Genomic DNA, 12,235 nt, shown 5'->3' on the forward strand with positions numbered 1-12,235 from the left:
GAATGGGCTCAGTAGTAAGAAAACATTCCTTTACTGTTCTGTTTTGAAGTGTGGCACTGAACATTTGCCCTGCAGTGGGATTTCCAGATCAAGAACATAGATTCCAGTTCCAACCAGTTCTTACCACACAGACATAGGGAAACAAACTAAACTGTCCTTTTTGCGTGTCACCAGCAAAAGCAGCATCCTAAGGGCCTTGCTAAACACCTGCTGGCATCCCATCATCTTCTGATTATATTCCCAGTAGTAGGTTCAGGGTTAATTAGCTCTATACACAGTTGCTCAGTGGTTCACAGCCTCTGTTTATTGTCCATAGTCCTCCAGGGCAAACTCCCTCCTAGCAGGACAGAAATCAACATAAGCTACACTCACAGTCTCTCCACACCCCATGGTCATCTTCACAATGCAGGCCAACTCTCAAGGTTAACAGCACACCAGGCACCATGTGAGCTGACCCACCAGCTCTCTGCTTGACAGGTTCCTTTCCCTAGGAGCCTAACTCATCCCCTCTGAAAGTCTCTCTCTGGCTCCCCTCCCTGGCCAGCTAATTATCACCTCCAGCTTGCCCCACTGCCTAGGGCCTAGACAGCCTAAAATTACCTCCCACTGTCTCCTGCTGGGCTGTAACCCTTGCCAGCCTATGTAGACTGCTCCTAGGCTCCTTGGAACGGCTACGCTCCAAGGTGGCAATGCTTTGGGTGGCATTGAGACCCATGCCACCCAAACAATTTGAGCAGGGTGGGAACACATTGGTTGGCCTTGTAATTGCAAGTAGCTCTGCTTGAGACATGCAGAAAGATCATTCAGGCTCCCCCCACTCCTAGAGCCAGTGCAACTACCAGAAGCATAAAGTAAATTAGCCAGGTGTTATTTTCATCTGTGCAGCAACTAGACCTGACTCTGACTGGGAGCAGATGTGCTGAAGGGAAAGGTGCCATTTTTATACAGACACATTTCAGATGAAAACAACACTTCAAGGACTTATTTAAAGAGGCTATGCTCTTTGAGGAAGCCTGAAGCTAGGTCTGAACTTCAAAACACACAGGCTATGTAAGCTGCTGGTGCCCCATGAAGTGCACAGCCTGCTGCTTTGGTCCAGGAGCTTACTGTTGCTTTTTTTCCCTAGGGCAATGCTCAGTCCAGACAGGGGCAGAGAGACTTGCATTTGTGTCTGGGAGTGGAAGGTTTCACTGGTATGGTTATAGAGAATGACTCGAGTTAGACACTGAGCCCTAAAAAGTTGTTGTATTAAAAAGAACAGCAGTCACAAAAACAACTCAAAGGGCATCTCGCTGACAAACGTGCCAGTTCAGAAGCTAGGTGAACCAGAGCTGTGAGTAGAAGGGGTCCAAATTATCTGCATTTATGCCCTGTGAAGCAGCTGCAATATAGAATTGTACTCATGTGTTATTTGAAATTATTCCCCAAATAGTTTATATTCTGAGGCTGTCAAACTCACCCCGATTCCTGGGCTTGATCTGAACATGACAGCAGGGCAGGTTAATGCAGCCATCACTTGCCCCTTGCTGCCAACACACATTGTCAACAGGGCTCAATGCCGCACATCTCAATGGGAGGCCCCAGCCCAGCTGGCCCTGCTCCTGAATTCCTGGCCCTTCTACCAATCCTGTACTGTAGTGTAGACCACATGACATGGCCCTGTAAAATGGATCCAGCCCATAGGCTATACAGTTGAGACCCCTGGTTTATTTAATCATATCATCCCATGGATTGCTCAAGAATCCAGTAACAAGACTATGTATCAGATATTCAGTGTCCGTGTGCAAGTGGGCACCCAATGACATGGTGTTTGTTATCAAATGTCTCCCATGATAGAACTATCTATTGAACTAGTGCTTGATCAGTGCTTCTCAATTGTGGTACTAAGCTCTACAGCAAACTCCACAGAACTGGAAAATTATCCGAGTCCTCTGCCCACCTGGGGCTGAGTTGCAGCTCAGGGAATTCTTCCACTTTATTCTACTTTAGGTCTCTGCTGCCATAGGACCATCTTCCATAATTGTAGCCCAACAATTCCGACTCTGGCTCTGATCCCCCAGTGTCCATGCTCCTACGGGGTGCAGACAAGTGGCACTAAGAGTGCGCCACAAAATGGGCTAGCTGCTACTCTGATTAATCAGCAGTTAGTGTTCTGCCTTTATCACATGCTCGGAGCCATAGTACAAGCCTTTCCACCTCCATCAGCCAGGCCAGGGCATTCCCTCAGCCACAGGATGGGCCCCACCTCTTGCATCAGCTATGCCAGGCCATTCGCTCCGAGGAAGAACATGAGACCTTCTGTCTCCACCAGCCACATTAGGAAATTCATTCAGAGACCTGCCCACCCTTGGCCATGTTGGGAAAAATCACATGGTGATATCACATAAGGTTGATTAGCTTATGCTGGCCAGGCCAAGCCACCCACTTAGAGATACAGGACCCAGCTGTCTTCTTGCATTAGCCATGTCAGGAAATTCATTGTTTAATTTTATGTGCCCACGTGGCAGTTACACAGCTACACTGCTGCTGGGCTTTGGCACTTATACACATTAGTGCCCCCATTCCTTGTCCGGTGGAGATGCATGAGCATCCATACAGATACCAGGCATGCTCAGTAGACTGCACGCTGGCCAGGAAGGTCAGCTGGTCTGCACCTATGAACCTGTGTGAGTGCAAGTCCTAAAATTGTAGCCAGTTGAGGCAGTGCTGTGACTAGTAGGTCATATGTAGGAGGAGGAGGAGGGCCCTCCCATGCTTTCGCCCAATAGCCTAATAGTTCAGGCAGTACGAGAGCCAGGTTCCAGGCCCCTCCTCACCCAGTGGGGGGTTGAACCAGGGTCTCTCCTTTTTCCCAGCATAGCGCTCTAACCACTGGTTGATAAGTTAGAAGCTAAGTTCTGCTAAAAGGGTCTTCATTGTAGTTCCCCCATATCTGCCTCCTGCCTACCTCCCACACTGCTCAGATCCTGTGCTTCTTCCCCTGGCTTTTTCACTGCCTGGAGCTTCCCTGAGCTTGAAGTAGAGTCCCTTACTTACACAGCTTGTGTGATATAAAAGCCACAAGAGGTATGGGTGCCTATTAATGGATTGATACAAACATCTGTAGAGTTTCCATCCAGAAAAGGTCACTGTGGTCTCCCTGCTGTATACACACCCAATATCAGAGACAGCACCCTCACAGTAATGATGGCAGCTGAATGGAAAGGATTTGCCGGCATGCAACTGAAAGATGAAGATTAGGTGATGTCACAGAAATCAGTACAGCAAGTTACAAGTGAGGAAGAGGGACAACTCCCAGGACACCTCTTTTGGCATAAAACTCAGCACTAAGACATGTGAACTGCATGTGCTTTATTCTCCCCATTTCCCATCCAGTGACAGCCTGTAAAAAGCAGAAGCTCTGGTCCTAATTCACCTGCAGGACTGGGAAGGGATCCAAAGTAGCCCCCTTACATCTTGCTATTCACTGTTAGAGGCAAAGTGGTAATTTACACAGTCTTCCCTTTCTCTCCAGTAGAAACCTGCCAGTGCATTCAAAGGTACTGCTGCAGAAGAATGGATAGAGAGCTCAACACAGGAACTCTTCTGAGCCAGCCAGGGCTATTACAGCAGCTAGCTAACCTCCCAGTAGCTGTAATCAGCAAAAGGGTGGGTAAGGAATAACTGTAGTCTCTGCATGCAGAGCAGTGCTCAGCATGTTGTGCTCAGCAAGTTGGTGCAATGCTGGGCACTAGAAATGAGAATAAGGAAGTCCCTATGCCTTACTGGGCACCCACACTTTCATTATTACTATTATTTAGATTTTTGTTCTGCTCTGTCTAGCAAGGTTTACAACAGCTTTATCTCCAGTGGAAGACTCTGCTGACCCATGGCAAGACGCTTCTGCTCTCTCTATTCAACACCCTGCCTTCAGATGTCCCCTTAGCCACAGCCCTCAACATAGGTAGTTATTTTCCACCTGTTTAAAAAAAAAAATCCCAAGTTGTGTATTGAATAAGTAACCTGTAACAGAGCCCAGGTCTTATTTACACAGACATTGAGGGGACGTTTACATATGTTCTGGGGTTGGGGGAGGGAATGCTTTAATTATAGAGTGGCTCCGAGAGCTGCTCTACTTAAAGCGCTGCAACATCTCATGTATTAGCATTCTGCACTTGAAAATGGCATTTGAACACAGCACCTTGCCACCATTTTGGCACCTTGCCACCATTTTGAAGCATGGGGATCTTGATACATGAGATGCAAAGGCTGGCTGGAGTATGGTAAACACTGACACATTATAATCACAGCACCTTGGAGCAACCCACTGTTCCCCATTCCTTACACCATTTGATTCATTTTGGTCCTAAAGTGAACAACAAGCCCATAATGCATAGTGACCTGCCTGCCTAAGACCTCCCCACCAGAGCTTGTCTTATGGGCCTTGCAGCAGTAGTACTTATGGGAAAGAACCAAAACCCCCCAAAATGGCACTCCCAGCTGAAGGATGGGCATCTTCCCCCTGTATGTTCTGGGAGCCATAGGACATAACATAACAAGGCCCCAAACCTTCTTGAACTCTCCTGGGAGAATAGCAATGCAAACAGCCAGGGGCTTAGGAATGCGAACCATTTGTCAGGTAACCTTGTTGTTAAACTTCTGGGTCAGAAGATAAATCCCTGCTCCATGGTTGCAAGGCTGTTGTTTCTCCTCTCAGACTGGACAGTAGGGCTGTGGGAAGCTTCAGGTGGTGATTTGATTTGGAGGAGATTCAGCCCGATTTGGTAGCCAGACCTCCCAATCTGAATCGAATCAGGGGACCAGCTGAAAGGTCTGAATCGATTCAAAGCTCTACGAATCTTCGGCAAAGATTCGGAGAGCTTTGATGATTCAGGCAGTCCCCAGTGGCTGCAGCAGGGAGCTGCAGCCACTCCGAGCTGGTAAGTACTAGGGGTGGGAGAGGATCATGGGGAGCTCCCTGCCAACCCCCACCCACTCCCCCAGCCTCCCCATCTGCCCCAGCTCGGTACTTTAAAAAAAAGCCCCAGTGCTCACTGGGTGCTGCCAGGTGGGATGTGATTCCCACATCGCACGAGCCCCCTTGATGCCCCCATGGCTGCCCCACCTGCTGGGGCACTGGCCCTTTAAGAGAAAAAAAAAGCAGGGAAGAGCCCCAGGACTCACAGCTCCTGGTGCAACCTCAGGGATTCAGGGGCTCCTGCAGAGGCTTCCACGTGGCGCGGGTCAATGCAAGGATTGCCCCCCCCGCCAGCAGGAGCTGTGAGTCCTGGAGTTTCTTCAGGTTTTTGTTTTTCTTAAAGGGCCGGAGCTGGCCTGTGTGGGGCACCCATTGTGCAGAACCCGCCCCCCATGCACCATGGGGCAGTGGGGATTGCCTCCCACCTGGAAGCACCTGCTGAGCGGGGGGGGGGCAGTCCCCCAAGTGCTGGGAGCTGGGGCGGTGGGGCAACCATTGCTGGGCTGGGAGAGGGATGGGGGATGGGTCTGACCTGGATGATTTGGAGATTCAGATTCGCCCAAATTGAATCAGGACAGTGATTCAAATCACCAAATCAAATCGCTGTCCCCCGAATCAGCCGAACCCGAAGTGAATACTAGCTGCTTTGCACAGGCTTCCTGGACAGAACACAAGCATCCCAGAATAATTTTTTCCCTAAATAGTCAGTGCTTTTCTCACCTGAGGCTACCATCCATTTGGCAATCAATACTGTCCCCATCACTGTGATCTCATGATGCAGACCAGAAAAACAAGCCATTACAAAAAATAAAGGTACAAGAGAGGTGACTCCTTCCCCAACCTCTGCCTCTGCTGAGCTGTTAAAGGTGACCCAGAAACATTCTGTAGCCCACCCAGACAGGCTCCAAAGCCAGGCCACTTCAGGGCACTGGTGCAGGAGCAGTGGTAATCTGAGGATTAGGTCTTTTCTAGCTTTTGCAACCCCTGCTGTACTTCAGCTTCTGTCTTGAACATAACCTTCAGTAGAGCTTTCAGCACTGATACCGAAAAATGCAGATCTGGGAATCAGCAAAAGGGCAGTATGAAACAGTCAAATAGCTGGGGAGAGCAGAGATTAAACTAAAGGGGACTGCTCAGGACTTCGCTGTTTTTCATAGATCTGTTACTTTTTTGTACTTTTGAAGAGTAAAGTCTGTGAATTTAAGAAATTCTTTTACTAAGCCAGTGAATGTTTGTTTTACTTCCACATTGTTCCTGAAAATCTTAAGTAGAAAACAGGGTTCCTACAGCCACATGGAGTGTAAGCAGCTGGGAGCTCAGTCACTCTGAGGCACTTGTTCTAAAATCCAGGTTCCCCCTGCCCAAAAAAGGCTGACATGGGGTCTACACTGGGGCTTACATCTGAAATACTCAGAGCTAGGAGTCATCAACTTAGCCCAGATCCCGGGAGAAGGGCAGTGCATAAACTGGCCCCCGCAACAACAGACTGGAGTATGCTACATTTGTTGAAAGGGTCTAGGTGGGACAGGGGTTTGTGGGAGCATTGTGAATGTTGCTTTCAAGCAATCCATTCTTATTTCTCTCTGGCCATCTCTAAAAAAAGAGAAGCTAATCAACCACACCAAATGGCTGAACAGCCATTGGGTCTATATAACAACCTACAGAGACATTTTCTAGCATTTCCCCAGGGCCATCTGCTCTCACAGCCAAAGCCAGCCTGGCTGACCTGTCACACCTCCTAAAAGTACAGTTCTGCTCCAGAAAGCACCTCTGCACAACTGGCAGCTTCTTAATAATCAGAGCTTTCCTTTCTCCTCTATCCATCATTTCCAGCGGTGCCCAGGATCAGAAGAGCAGAATGAAGTGGCAAAAATAAATTATTTTCTCTTTCCTCTCCCTTGGATCCTACAAAGCCACCCTGGCCACAAGGAGAGGGTCCTATAGTCTGCCTCCTGTAGACGTTGCAGATTTGACCCAACCAAAGGAAAGGATCTGGAGTCTATTCTGGCTCATATATTAGCATAATTGCACCTCCAGGCTGATTTCTCCCTTTAGTGACAGTTGTGCAACTCAAGTGCCCTCAATGGGCAGTCACTGAGGAAACAACCAAAGGCCAAGAGATATGCCCCATTGAGTGCTCAAGTTCTAATTCATCAGCGTTGCACTGACATGATGACAAAGACCCAAGTTCCAGCTGGGTCTTCTGAGAATTGCTTAAGTGTGCAGCTCCCCACTCTGGGTAGCTCAGGAGTAGCTGCAGGTTGGAATCTTTGGCCATGACGGCAGAAAAAGTATTGCCTGGCCCCGAGTTGTGGCTAATTCTGATGGGCTGCCAGCTTAACACCTCTTTTCCCCTGTATACAGTACGCTTGTTATGGAGTCACTGCGAAATAAGCAGAGTCTGCTATTCCATTATTGTGTTTTCAAGCAGATCCATGTTTAAAATCACACCCATGGCCTTCTTATGCAGGGAGAGGAGGCAACTTCACAGGCAAGTCCTTGTGCCCTACACTGACCTAATAGCAACTCTTCCACATAAGATTAAGACAAGGTCAAATATTAACACTAAGCCACTCGTGATCACACTCAGGTCAACCTGGTTAAATGGTGGCCTAACCCTGGGGAGTAAACTGTTGCATAGGGTATGTGACCTCCAACACTGGCCTTGAACGCTTAGACTATCAGCCACCAGTGCTGGGGGAGGCTTTACAGCCATCAGTCCTGTATGGATCCCTATATAAAAAGAGAACAAATTCATTCTGCTGTGGTCAACCACCAGCCCAAGGCACCACTGCTACTACTCAGAGCAGCTTGAAAAGTGGGAACACCCTGCTGGGCTGCTGCCCTGCTAGCAAGCAGACAGGAACTGAGCTGATCACTCAGAAGGGGCAAGGGAATGTGGCAGATGCATGTAAAGAGTTTCCTAATTACTTATTTAAATGGCTGAAGATGGTATGCCAGCTTTGCTGAAGAAGAGCATCTGACTGCAGCCCTACAGACCAGTTACAGAACAGTGCTTATGCAGCATCCCATGTATCTCATCTGCACCCCATTTGGATTCTGTCCTTGAGGCCCTGTCAGGATGAACTGGAGATTTTTCATGAAGACAGTCCCAAAAATGAGCTCACTGGGTGGGAACCTGGTCTAAAAGGAGGGTCTCAGCTGCATTTACTGCAATGATTTGCTAACTACTGTTGACATTGGGATAATACCCAGGAATACTCATCAGTCCAGTAGAAAAATGTCATTCTACTCAGGTAAAAGAAAGCGATAAGGAGAGGTTAGAGAATGATTATTCTGGCTGACTTAACTCCAGGGCATTTGTGCAGCACAGAGCATGCCAGCACCTTCCTTCTGCCCATACCCAACACTAGATTTACCTTCCCCTCCCCACAAACAAGTCTGTTGAGTAAATATAGGTGGAAGGAGAGATGGGGGATGGAAGGCAATTTGTGATCTGGAAGGTGTATCAAGCATGATAGAGAGCTGTTCTCTAACCATATACCTGCAAGGAGCTATATTACTGGTATCCATAGCTAACCTTCCCAAATCTGGGGCCTAAAGTCAAATGCATGTGGAGTTGACTTTTTTCCCCTCAGGGGTTGATCACTCCTTGCTATCCTGTTTCACTGCAGGTGTGTTCAGCATCAAAGCTTTGATTTAAGTGCCTAAATACAGATTTAAGGGATTAACTTCAGAATTCCAAGTCCGGACATTTTATATTCAAAATGTAGGTAGTCCCCATTTCCAAGCCAGACCCTTTCCTGGGACAGCATGCAGCCCATGTGCCCTCTCTCCATTGCTACCAGATGCAACCGCTCTGCCTACCCTAGATCTTGTCAGTCAAATTACCCATTCATGGTCATACTGATACAGACCAGTCGCAGGAACTGAGCTACACAATATGGTGGCTGCAGAGGTGCCAGCAATGTATTAGCCCTGGTCCATGGCCCCTGGAGTGCTCACCAGATCAGGCTAAGGGTGGGAAGCCTAGGTGAGAGCTGAATCCATAACATACCATGTGTTTTTCTCTATAAACAGTCCCACGGTATCACTCCCATGCTTCCCTGCAACACAGATGAGTCCAGCTAAGAAATCATTTTAAGTCACTGACAGGGTTGGATATTGTGCGAGAGACAGGACATGTTTAAAAACAGGCCACAGCAGACACTAGAAAGTGTGCAATAAGGAATAGTTCCACGCTGGCTGTGAGCTGGGCAGGTAACGTAGAGACCTTTCTCCATTTTGCAATGGTGCCATTTCAGGTTGTCTGCAGCACGGGACAGCTCCCAGTCACAGATCTGTAGGAATAACTCTGCCTGGTGGGGAAGTCAGCAGCAGCCTTGCGTTCAGTGAAATGGTTCTGAGGGGCTTTTTGGATCTCTCAGAAGGTTTTGGCAGCGGTTCTCTAAGGATGCCTCAGGATCCCTTCCCACCTCAGAACTGCACTTCGTTAGTCTCTGGCTCCCATAGGACAATTTACATGGTTACAAGAGCAAGGAACACAAAACTGTTTTTATTCCTTGCAGTGGATTGTGCCTAAAGACTACCTGGTGGATTTAGGCTGAGCATCTGCACTACAGGACAGCACTTTCTAGCCGTGGAGTACAGCTGGTGTGAGAGCTATGGAAATGTTCCTGAAGCAAGTAGTTGTAAACAACTCATCCCGCAAGCTTTTCCCTTGACCTGCAGGGATACATTTTGCCAGCTCTACCCAGGAAAGTGGCATGCACATACTCACTCATTCGGTCTGTGTACCTACCGGAACTACAAGGGCAGCAGACCTTGCTTTGTCAGCTTTAAGCCAAATACGTCAGCATGTTTCATGGAGTCAGACTTTGATTTCTGCATTTACCACATTTCCCAAGAGACAGCCCTTGCTGAGTGGTTCCCTGTTATCCCAAGAAAATCAGCATCTCCCACTCAGATTCATTTGGGGGGGGAGAAGGGGGGAGGGGGGAGGAAGGGCAAACAGTCCCCCAGCTCTCTCCTTTCCAAACAGACTGTCACTTGGGAGTAGGCCGCCAATATCTTGCAAAGCCAAACACCCCAGGAGAGTTGTGGGACACAACACTGAGGTTCTTTAAGAGTGTCAGGCCTCACTTTTGGGCTGGGGAGATTGGAACAACTCATTTGCTTATGCAGCCTCACTATTTTCACAAATACATGGAAGGACTGGCTCGTGAAATACGCCACAGCAGTAGCTCCTCTCTGCCGACATGCCTTTCTCTGGCACCGCCCAGGACCGTTGCAGCACCAGGAATCAAAGACTTGCTCCCAAAGGGGAGGGAAAAAGATTGTACAGTAAACTCTGGTTGATTCACCACTCTAGGAAATATGAATAACAGTGAAAATTTGGGTATCATATCAGGATTTGATATTGTGGAGGGGTAAGGGGTGTGGCATCAGAACAACCGGGAATTAAAGAGTGGTGAATTATCCTTTCAATAAATTAACCAGTTTCCTCTATTTGTCAGATTCCCTGATTCCCTCAGGCAGAGCACACATCCTTGTTGAAGACACAACACAGATCGCACAGGCTGTGACTATCTTTGTGAACTCCAAAAAACCACTGTACGCTGACACTATAGATACCCAAGGCAATAACAACAGCTCCTGCCCAAAACAGGATAAAGTTTGGATAAACAGGCATGCCTGTGAGCACAGCACAATGTCAGGGTACCCTGCACAGCATAGCAGCAGCTTTCACCCCTCCTAACACAGGGCACTGAAAGTTAATGCCTTAGGAAAGACTCATCCAAGAGCTGAGATCTCACCGAGCCAGGATGCCAGTCCCACCACCACCACCTCCGTGCTGCCCTGCCACACAGCCACGTCCAGCTAAGAGAACAAAATGTGGGGAGAGCAAAAGAACTCACCTGTCCCACAGACAGACAGACGGTGTGACAGATGCCCAACTGCAGGGTGCTGATGAGGTGGGAAGGGGTCAGGGCTGGTCCAGGCAGGGGCAGGTTAGTCTAGGAGGGAGGAAAGGGCTGAAGAGGAAAAACAGGGATAGTTTGGGGAAGGGGTGGGGGTGAATCTCAGTGAATATCCTATACACAGCAGGACCTGCTGTAAGTAAACCAGCAGCAAAGGCAGGAGAATATTCCCTGCACTCAGCACAGGCACTGCCCACCCCACAGTGCAGAGCCTATCCCATCAATCAAGCCAGCCCACACCCCAGCAGACAGGAGGAGAGCTAGGGCCTGGAGCGCCTTAGCCAATTGAATCGGCAAACTCTCACAAGCGCAGCCAATCAGGAGCATAATGAAACACCCCCAGTATGAAGCCAATTAGCAGCCAAACACTGAGCAAAAGCTGCGAGCCAGGCAGACAAGTAACCAATTAAAGCTGTCCTACAGGCCAAGTGCCAGAGGAAGAGAACTTGGGACAAGTGCATGGGTGATGTTAGCCCTCCTGTAGGAGCCTAGGCAGGAGAGGGGTGGAGACCTGGTGGCATTTCCCAGTGATGCAGGGGGCACAAAATGATTTAGTGTTTGACAGGCTGGTGAACATCCTAGTGGGCAAGTGCAAAACATCTCCCGGTAACCGGAGAGGCATGTTCCACAGGGCTGTGCAGTCCCCCAGGTGTGGGGGGTGGATGCAGGCTCATTCTCACAAAGTTCTCTGAACCAGTAAGTTTAAGCGTGCAGTTTGCCTCTGCCTTTAGCAGACTGTGTAAAGCAGAGAAAAAAAATGTTCCATTTATTAAACCAGCTCACAGGCTTAGGATTGTTGTATGGCCAAGTACATCTGCTTGGCCTGGCACTACACAGGTGGCTGCCCCAAACTCACAGGGTATGTCCGCACAGCAAAACTAAGTGTGCTGGGTTGCATGTGCCCCTGTGATCTTTAAGGTAGCTAGCACAAGTGACAACAGCAGTGAGGGCACAAGTGGGGGCATGGTGGGACAGGTTATCAGCTAAAGTGTGTACCCAAGGCTCCATCAAGCTTGTACTTTTGACGTTAGCCTGCACTGAGCCCAAGCCATCACATTTGCAGTGCTTCTGTTACCGAGTTAGCCAGACTAAAGCTGGCTCAGGCATGCCTACGTCTGCAGCATCATTCTGCTGTGCAGTCATCCTTTAAGAGACTTGACTCCACACAGTGCCCAGCCGCCCTGATGTCCTCTAGCATACTAAGGAAAGGAGCTGAAGAGCTGCTATGCCTCCTGGAACCCGCACATGCATGCACACATTCTTAAAGAAGAGAAGTCTGCCAGGATCATCCCAGCCCTTCCCCGATGTAGTGCTCATCACGCGCAATTACATGAAG

At 48.8% G+C, this 12,235-nt stretch overlaps 1 protein-coding gene across 1 annotated transcript in view; it reads right to left on the reverse strand.

The window, feature by feature from the left end:
* Positions 1–11,073, reverse strand: part of PCBP3 (poly(rC) binding protein 3) — a 213,401-nt gene extending 202,328 nt beyond the window's left edge. The window contains exon 1 of the mRNA XM_090041235.1: positions 10,837–11,073. The gene's annotated coding sequence lies outside the window, so the exon portion shown is untranslated. The remainder of the gene's footprint in view (positions 1–10,836) is intronic.
* Positions 11,074–12,235: the final 1,162 nt, after the last annotated feature.

The sequence above is a fragment of the Crocodylus siamensis genome, chromosome 4 (assembly GCF_052110815.1).
Source record: "Crocodylus siamensis isolate JL-2025a chromosome 4, ASM5211081v1, whole genome shotgun sequence".
NCBI lineage: Eukaryota > Metazoa > Chordata > Crocodylia > Crocodylidae > Crocodylus > Crocodylus siamensis.